Source organism: Rattus norvegicus, chromosome 17, assembly GCF_021556685.1.
Source record: "Rattus norvegicus strain SHRSP/BbbUtx chromosome 17, alternate assembly SHRSP_T2T, whole genome shotgun sequence".
Taxonomy (NCBI): Eukaryota; Metazoa; Chordata; class Mammalia; order Rodentia; family Muridae; genus Rattus; species Rattus norvegicus.
In genome coordinates, this window is record NC_141550.1 from 71808417 (window position 1) to 71818654 (window position 10238).

Genomic DNA, 10238 nt, shown 5'->3' on the forward strand with positions numbered 1-10238 from the left:
GTCATTTCTTTGACATCTATGAAAAGTTTTCTGTGATTACTCATTATGAGTATATAGTAACATTTATTTTAAAATGCAGGCTTTAGTTGTTTTCTTTCTGTGCTGCAAGTTGTGCTTTCTTTTCTAAATGGCTTCTGTTGCTTTGTTTTTCTGTCATTTCTTCTAGATGGCCTTCACTGTTTCCATAGGTTGATCTACAACATTAGTTGAGATATAGGAGTACAGAAAGATAGGGCACGAAAGGAAGAGGAGTCAACAGGTATAAGAAATTTAATGCCTGGGTAGCTCCCTCCATATAATGTATTCACGCTGTACTAGAAAGTCACATCAAATGATGTCATTTAATATATTTCCAAGAGGATAGAAAGAAAAGAGTAAGGAAAAGAGATGATGAGAAGGGGGAAGGTGCAGAAGGAAGATGGAGAGGAGAGGAGACAAGAGAAGACAAGACGGGATGGCCACTGAGATCCTTCATGACTTACAGATTGGGAACTCAGGTAAGGATATGTTAGAAAGTTGCCTGAACTCGTGACTTCAATTATGAGAAGTTGTAACATGGTCGTATATTTAGGATTCTAAAGTTCACTTTTGTTTATTTTTAAAAAGTAGTAGCATTTTATTTCTAAGGGTGTCAGAATATTTCAGTTTTATTGAGCTGACTAAATTATCTAATATTATGATTTAGTAGGTATGGGGGGATCAAACAATTGAAAGGATACAGAGGTGAAAGTTACAGAGGTCATCAGAATAAAAACGTTGGCCTTGAGGAATGAGTGGAATTTTAACTGATGATGTTAAGAAACATTGCATTTTACAGCTTTAGAACGCCATGGGAATAACTGGACAGTTTCAGTGGTAGTTTGAGCCTGGAATTCTCATAGAGTTGCATAAGATCATGATTATATTTGTAAATTAAAGGTTGGGTGCCAAATATGTTTGGATGATTCTGTGTGCTTCCCTCTTTTGAGCTGTGACATTTGAAATCATAATAAGAGTCAATGAACATCAGAAAAAAATATCAAAAAACCAAACAAACCCTCCCAGGGTGTGGCTATATGCTCAGACAACCTGTTTCTGTAACAGGTTGGATCAGTCTAGTAACTGCGCCCCTCCCAGAAATTCTGTACTCTTTCATACAGTAATTAAAAAAAATTATCAGAGAAATACCTTTCCCCACCTAAAGGACAACATTCTAACGTATATCTCTGTAACAGTTCTCACTGGTTGCCTATGGCTGATTAAGTCTGCAAAGGCTACTCTCCCCAAGCTGAGCTACCTCACTTTCATCCCTCCAGATCTGGAATTAAATGTTTTTGATTGCAGTTGCTTTCACTGAGACAGACAGAGAGAGAGCAGAGAGAGAGAGAGAGAGAGAGAGAGAGAGAGAGAGAGAGAGAGAGAGAGAGAGAGAGAGAGAGAGAATCTCATAACAGGAAAGCATGTTAGTCATGATGAGGTGGCCAGATTCTCCTATATGAGATAACAGGATAGCAAAAGAAAGGAGAAAGAAAAACATGGAGAGAAGGAATTGAGAGACAGTGATCAGGAGGGAGAAAAGAAATGGGAGAGAGTCATATAAACAATCAATGTAGGTGGAAAAGGAACAGAGACTGAGGGCTCCCTCATATGCCTGGGACCTTTGGATATGCCCCTTCACGTGCAGCGGACAGGAAAATCACAGATTATTCTTACTGCTTCAAACTCCCTCACTGGTCCCTGCTTCAACACCCTTGTCTTACATTCTAAAATTATATTATTCTATAGTTTATGCTTTCAATTAAATTCATTTGTTCTTGTGATCGTTTGTATGTATGTAGAATGTGTGTCATATACTCTTGACATATGAAAAAAAAAAAGCTATCTCTTTGCCATAAGAGGTTGAAGTGAGAAATAAATGGGGCTGTATCTAAAAGACTATAAGCAAATACTGAGTCGCTGCCTATAAAATATCCATGTTCTTCCTTATGATTGTGAGCCTCTTCCCTGTAGATGGACCTGTGACAATTTCTTGCTAATGTACAGGCTATCAAAAGTCCTGTTTTACTTGGCGAATGAAATACTAATGAGGGGTCTGTTTTGCTGTGACATTTTTCTCTTAATGGACCACAATGTTTTCATGGCTCTTTGTTCTAGAAGATGCAACACAGCCACAAAGAGGCTGTATTGGATGAGCACCTTGAATGACAGGACCTGGCTGGACAAGCTCTCCTCTGACTTACACTCTACCGGCCACACATTAACAAACTAAATGTTATTCTGTTACTCTGCCCTATGGTTTGAGTATAACAGGTCCCTCCCAGCCCTGTGGGTGTACATTTGGTCCACAGCTGATGCCATTATTTGCAAGGTAGTTGGGTTTTGAGCAGGTAAGGGGTGGTTGCCATAAATAAGTTGCTGAGAGTCAAGCCTTGAATGTGATGGCCTGCTGGGTTTGTGACCCCAGTTTCTTTTTCAACCATCCAGTTCACAGAGCTATACATAGGCGACACTATGTTTCCTCTATCACAGATTCTGCGACCACACTACAACACTGTGATGTGCAATCAAGCTAGGAGTCAAAACAATTCTTCCTCATTTAAGTTTCTAGTTTTCAGAAATTAAGTCTATGTGTCAATGGAAACGATGGGTGCATGCTAAGATTCTGGAGTCATTCCCCAGTTCATGATCCTCTCAAGACTCAGGAAACAAATGTGAGCCTTCCAATCTACCCACCAAGGTCAGGTAGGGTACGTATTTGATTTAGAAATGAAACAAGGAATTATTTGATAATGCGGCCTCTTTATACCCCATGCTCTCCTACTTAGCACAGGGCAAACACAGTGGGAAGAGAGAAATATGCTTAAGTTGAAGGCTCTTGCTGTCAACAAATCTATTTTCTCCTACTCTTGCCCTGCTCTGCCTGACCAGGGGTAGAGAATCTAAAAGATTTAAGTTCAGAAATGTAACCTTTACATGGTTGAAAGTACCCATATTGCGGAGTTATAACAATGAAGTAATAGAGTACAGGTGATGCTAAGTTATGTTGAGGGCTCAACAAATAGACCCTACTGTGATTAGATGATAACTAGATTGATTGAATAATGGTAGCTGTGAAATAGGCATTTGTCCTGAGACACATGCTTGGCTTGGGCATCATGTCTGATGTGGTCTTTTGGTACTTTTGCCATTTTTCAAATATATTCCTAGGTGGGCAGTTTCTCAACATGGTAACTTGTACATTGGGGTTTGTTACTAGGATTTTTCATGGTCTTGTGTGTGTGTGTATATATATATATATATACATATATATATATATGTATGTATATGTATATTGGCTCTAGAAGAAGCCCAGTGAAAGAAAGGAAGGTTTGACACCTTGGGAATTCATTACAGAGACTAGCAGAGGCTTGCCTAAAGAAGGTTTTAAGTGCTCATTAGGCAGCGAAACATAGCTAACTCATAAACAAACTTGTTTCTAATTTCAGTGCTTGTTTTGTGTTATTTTTCACAGCTTGATTTTAAGCTACTTTATGTTCCTTGACTTGGCCAAGCCACTAAACCAGACTAGTCTAACTTGCTTTGTAACGTGCTTCATAACTTGCTTTGCGGGCTTCTAAATACATACCATTTTTGAATATTCACAGAGAGAATTTTCAAGTTTTATTGGGTGTGCTCGGGGAAAAAAAATGATAAGAATCTCGCTTGTGTGCAGCAAGATCTTAGCAAAGTGACAAATGTCCCATGGCTGTAATTCAGCCAAAGGTCTTTGGCAAGGGATGATTTGGGCCTGGCTGGCACACCAGATTTTAGTGTCTTAGTGGGTGAGGCAGAGCTTTTTACAAGTGTGACGGGAATTTTACTGGAGGAAAGGCCTTAAGTTATTCAGAGAAACCTTTGGCTTCTTTTCGTTCCAGAATCTGGCAGAGCGATAGGGTGTGGTGCTGACTCAGCCAGTTGCAGCGTGAGTGTCTTAATGACAACTTTTAAGTGTAAGCTCCACAGGTGTCAGCACACAATGAGATAGAAGTAAAAGCTGAACGTAACAACGAGTCTGTGAACAATTTCAATCAGTGCCTTTTTAAATTCCAAACACTGTGGGAATCAGCATGGAAAGCATGATTCCATTTGGGGAAACAGGAAAACGGAAGTAAAGCCAATCCAAAAATGGAAGCTTTCTTTTTACCCTGTATTTCTGTGCCTAGACAAGGACATATGATCAATGTAGAGTTGTCTATATTCCTATATACCCTTATAAGACTCCTAATTTATTTTGTTCGTTATCATTATTGCTAAAATATGTTTCTACGCTAATTTGAATATTAACTACAAGTTGAAGTTTTAGATATCGATTCTACTCTTATCTTACTCCAAAGGCTTGATGGTGCTTTCCATTGGCCCCTGACTTCTTGAAATTCTATGAATCTCCACCACAGCATCATCTCTTGAACTGAGGCTCAGAACACAAGCCTTTCATGGGAAATTAGGAACCCCTAACATGAATGGCCTTTTGGAAAACAGTCTAGACTTTGACAAAGCTTTCTGTTTCTTCCCCAGAAACTGTATTATTCACAATTTTTTCAGGACATCTCATTAGGGAAATAAGTCTAATATGTGAAGACTTGGGATGTTGCTTCCCACAAGGTATGGCCACTCCGGATATACTGGATAGAACATCTCATGCTTTATGATTGTTCTGGGCTTCAATGTAACCTGATCACAGATTGTAATCTGAGAATTAGGGTGAATTTGCCAGATATAATGTCAGAATGAACCTTATTGAGAGGGAACAATATTTTCAGAGGGTCTCAGGGAACTTTGTACTGATCAGATTTCTCACTGGGCTAAAAATAATACTTATTTCTCTGTGTTCATGTTCTGATTAGGGCAGGAGAGGGAATGGTAAGAGAAAAACCTTCTTCCAGATATAATATCTCATGTGCTTGTAAGCTCATCTTGTAGACAGTTGTGAGTCACCTTAGAAACTTCATATCCAGGGCTTGGATACAGGTGGTCAACTTGAGGTTTTCCTCTCAGTACTGTGTGAAAGCTATTGAGAATGTTCAAGGACACTGCAAACCAATAGATCATGATCTTGATTTTTAGCACTTTTATTTCTTCTATGACTTCAGGAACATGGCATAACTTCTCTAAGCCCTCTTTCTCTGTTCTAGAACAGAGTCTATTATAATTCTTAACTTTTTGAGGATGTAAAAAACACTTTAAAGAAAAATAGCAACGTGGATCAAAGTTCCTCTTCAATGAATTTAAAAGAGAATGTTTTATTTCTGGGCTGTAGAAAAGCTCCAAATTCATAGATACCTGCCCCTGTATTCAACCTGGCCCTGTTTACCAATTAGAAGTAAGACTGCCTTCACTAGCAAAGCCCACTTTTCCTTCTGCCTCCGGGTCTCATGTTTTATCTTTTCTTCTGTGTGGCTTTTCTAATTATCGTTCTCACCTACCCATGGATTCTTCCAGACACAGAGACCATATCTCAGAAGTTTGTGACTAGAAAACATGCACAGTGTGAACAAACATCAAACTCTCTTTTGACCTACAGCCTCCAATGCCGTCTACCTTCTCTCTCAACCACATACAAGCTCCTCAAAATGCGATTGATCTGTTCATGTGTCTAAAAATTTTCTCCCCAACTCCCTATCTCCTCTTCATTTCCTTCTTACAGTTAGCAGTTGTGGTTGTTTTTCCTCTGCGGGCTGAGAATCTTTGGGCTTTGTTTTCCAAGGCCTCTTTTCCTATTCTATCCCCAAACTTTCTCCAAGGATCTCATGATTCTGCTCTGAGTACACCAGGTACCATTGAAGTAGATCTCTCCTGGAGTTACTAGATCCTGCTACAGCTCATTCATTGCCTATGTAACTACTGCTCACTGCCCAGTGTCCCTCCACCATCACAGGATTGAGTCCCCACATCCTACTCTAATAGACTAGGATTTCTCCTTTCTATAGTTACATCTTCCTTAACTCATCCTCTCTAAGGGTAAATTCAACTCTTCTTTTTTCTTTTTTTCTTTTATTTTCTTTTTCTTCTTTTTTTTTTTCCGGAGCTGGGGACCGAACCCAGGGCCTTGCACTTGCTAGGCAAGCGCTCAACCACTGAGCTAAATCCCCAACCCCATAAATTCAACTCTTAAAGCAACACCTAAAGACAAAATGTCAGAAAACGAACTTTGGGAGATGTTTTAGCTTTTACAAACAATAGTTGGATATAGGATCTCTTGTGGCAATCAATCATTATGTTAGAGTTATGAAGGGATGTCCTGCTGTTTCAAAGCTTTCACAGTTGCTATTAAGAAGTCCAAAGCCATTCTGGCCTTTGATCTACTAAATGCGATCTGGTTTTAATCTGTTAGACCCTCCCTTTGTACACACTATGCGAAACTTCCCAGCAGAATTATCTGCTGTAATTCTATTTCCATCTCTTGCTGTGAGCTCTCATTGCGTCTTTATTTTATTTTATTTTATTTTGGTATAGAAATCCTTTGGCTCTAGGAAATGTGATTGAAGTAGTCCTTTGATGGTTTCTTACTCAGAATTATCTCCATTTTCTTGTCTCTTTGTTACCTAAAAGTTAGACACTCATAAATCCTCCAGCTTTAAAAATTTTTTTCCTAATATTTTTCTTTTCTAGTTTCTTCCTTTGGTTAGCTGTTCTTAGAGGGCTTTTCAATATGAATTCCAGACATTCTCCTAGTGAGCTCTCTTACATCCTGCACATGATTTAGAGTACTATTTTTAATCTCAAGATATTTCATATTTTCCCATATACCATGTGTTCTTGTTTCTCAGAAGAAGTCTCTGCTTTAGTCTCTCTGAATATTACAATGTTGTGTTTACATATATGGGGGGTTTTACTGTCTCTGCTTTGTTTCTGTTTCTTTCAAGTTCACTTTGTTATTATTTGTTATTGTTCGTTCTTGTCTTGGTGTGAAATGTTTTCATGTTAGAAATTCTTCTCATATGTCTAGTGGTTCTTTGTTTTCTGATATTAATTATATAAATAATTGGCTATGTAATTTTCCCACCACTAGGCTTTGATACTATTTCTCTGGGTCAGTAATTACTCACATTACATCTGCTTGGAAGATTCTTTTTAAAAGCCTACCCATGTTGTTATTTTAGGTTATCCTTTTAATTATGTGTCAGGGTCTTTAACAGATGCTTAGAATTTCTTAGTTTGATTTGTATGGAAGAAAAAGCAGGAGGCTATGTAATTTCTGCTATCATTACCCACCCATCTTTCATTCATGTTCATGGTCACATTCTGGATAGATTGTCCTGCCAAGATTACTACCAACTTTATCAATGCAACAATCTTCAGTTGTCACATCCATGGACCACATTTCCTTTTCCTGCATGGTAGACCACTCCCATCCTCTCCTTCCTAAAGCTCTGTTCTGTAGATAATGTCTCTTATGATGAGCTGAGGAAGAGCAGCTCTCTCATTCTATGTAGTCCTTTGCCCTGTTGGTATACCAAATGAAGTGCCTTGACACAGGACACATTGAAGATCAAAACTAACTTCATGTGGGTAGATCGGTATGATACTGAAAATAGCCTCCTTACCTTTCCCACTCTTGCACAGATGAAGAGCGATCAGGTTACAAGCTCTGACACTCAGTGCTCTGACCTGATAGACAGCTTTACACTGCAGGGTCACTGACCGGAAAGAACAACATAGCTCCTTAAGCATTTTAATCATTAATCACAGTGCTTTGGTTTTGTTTTATGTGTTGTAATTTCCAATAAATTGCTTTATACATTTACATTTGTAGTAGAATTTGTCCAGAATGAACTTCATGATTTTTCTTTGAAAATCAGGAAAACAGTCAGCTTCTGGCATACTTTACTTTTGCTAAGAATCTCTGGTGTTTTGTATTTTATGTGGCTAATTACAGGACAGTATACTATACTACTCTACACTACACTACAGTGTAACACATTGTCCTTTGTTAAGGTTTTATTTGCATAAATATACAATTATATTATTTGACTCTGATAGATCATTGTCTTGAGATAAATTAGTAACAAAAATATACTAATACAAGGGAAGAACTACCTCTGTATTGTATATCTCATGCCAGCCTGATGCTTTGTCACAAAAATAACCTCAGAAAAAAGAAACAAGTGTTTTAGTTACTTCTACTTATAGTTTTTTAACTTTGAAAATGGAAAGATGGGTCCGCAGTTAAGAACAGGTCCTGTTTCTATAGCTGCTCCCCGTTCAGTTCCTAGTACCTTGCTTAGGCCCTCTTAAAACCCATTATAATGTGCAATGCAGCTCTTGTTTCCTCCAGCACTCAAAGTATGTGGCATACACAAATACATTCACACACACAAGAGTGGTGGACATTGATCTGCCTCTCTTTCACTGAGCATATCTCTGTCTGTCTGTCTATCTATCTATTATCTATCTGTCTGTCTGTCTGTCTACATAGTTAAAAATAACAAAATAATATTTAAAAAGATTATCTCCATCTTCTCCTTCCACCAGCTCAGATCACATTCTCAACAGTCCAAAATGCCATTGTGCATGTTAATGCATGTAGAAGACCTTATCTGTTTTCACATATTGCATTTTAATAAACATGTTATCTCATTCCTTTCCTATACTTTAGGATCTTGACATTTTAGAGAGTTTTCTTTTCAAATATTGTTAAAAGCTTTTACATTTCTCTCTTATTATATCACTGTCACAGTGCTTTGGAAGGATGGACCACTTTCAGTGAGAATGATTTTTATCGCCACAAAAGCCACTTTCGAACCAGAAGTCGAAGAGCAAGAATTGAAACCCAGTTCCGAATGGTAAGGGTTGGCAAGTCTAAGCAGTCTACAAGGGCAAGGTGATTTTGTCCTTGTTCTGTGGTTGCAGTGATCATAACCTAGATGTCAGACAGATGTCTAGCCATATTCTAGCTTACTGGGATGGATGGAAATATGGCTCAAGAAAAACACAGGCAACATCCAAGGCAGGATCTTAGGACAAAAAGGACTAGTTGGTAATTCAGAAGCAAAAAGTTTTCAAAGTAGGAAGAAAATTAAACCAATATGTAGCCAACAGGGAGGGCCCCTCTAATTCTACATTCAAAGAACACACATAGAACAGGGTATCATGTACATTTCATTGTTCTCTCCCCAGCCTGTTTATAAAAACTGTTAAGACCACACAAGGGATGGGGGACCAAAGAGTTTCAACTCTCAAAGGGAGAGAAAACAGGGTTGGCTTTGCCAGTTCCTTGGTGCGCAGATCAAAGATACCAAGAACAACTGGCCAGAAGAGAAATGCAATGTGGCTAATACATTTGTTTCTGAAAACTTGGAAGATTAAAGTAAATGGTAAACTAAAATTATCTATAATGTTAAAAGAAGATCCATCGTCAAGTTTCTGTTAAAATTGCTTTCAAGAATAAGTCAATAGTGTGGTATGGAGAAAAAAAAAGAATATTCTTTACTTTAGAAGCAAGAAGTGTGCAAAGTGTGTCTGTCTCTTTTACTATGTGTGTGTGCATGTGAGTGCATGAGCATGTGTGCTTATGTTTCTGTGCTCATGTTCACATAAACTCATGCATACTCTAATCCATATATGTTAAGTGGCATAGAATGCATTTGTGTGTGTGTGTGTATGTGTGTGTGCACGCACGTATGTGTGTTTGTGTATATATGTGTTTGATATGATCAAATGATGAATGTATATAGTTTGAGCATTGCTGGGAATACTTGATTTTGTTTGGGGACATCCTCTTCCATGAGCTAATCAGCCAGCGTTCAATGTCGACCTAAATAGTGCAGAACAGAACCAAACTTATGTGCTAAGCAATGTTTTCATCCAGTTTCCTAGTGTCAATCTGCAAGAAGCACATTTCAGCATTGTTTGCCAAGAAAAGTTAATCCCTCAAAATTCAACTGAATCAACTGAATACATGTTAGCTCTATGGCTCTGCTTGTGTCTGCATGCATGTTGTTTTATGGGTGTTTGGGAAAATTGCCTCAGATCTGTAGCAAATTATACCATGTTTTCACATGTAAAGCCCAGTGTCTCATTGTGTCCTTAGAAAACATCTTCCCTAAAGAGCAAAACTGATATGTCTGGAAATAAGGATTTTATTTGTAAGCACCATCGTGAATACTGTATTTTCTTTTGGGAAAAAAGTCTTCTCTACAACCACTATTTTTAATTACTGTCTAATCTCTCTAACCATTTAATGGTATAGAATAGATAAAATTTTTTACATCAGAGATGAC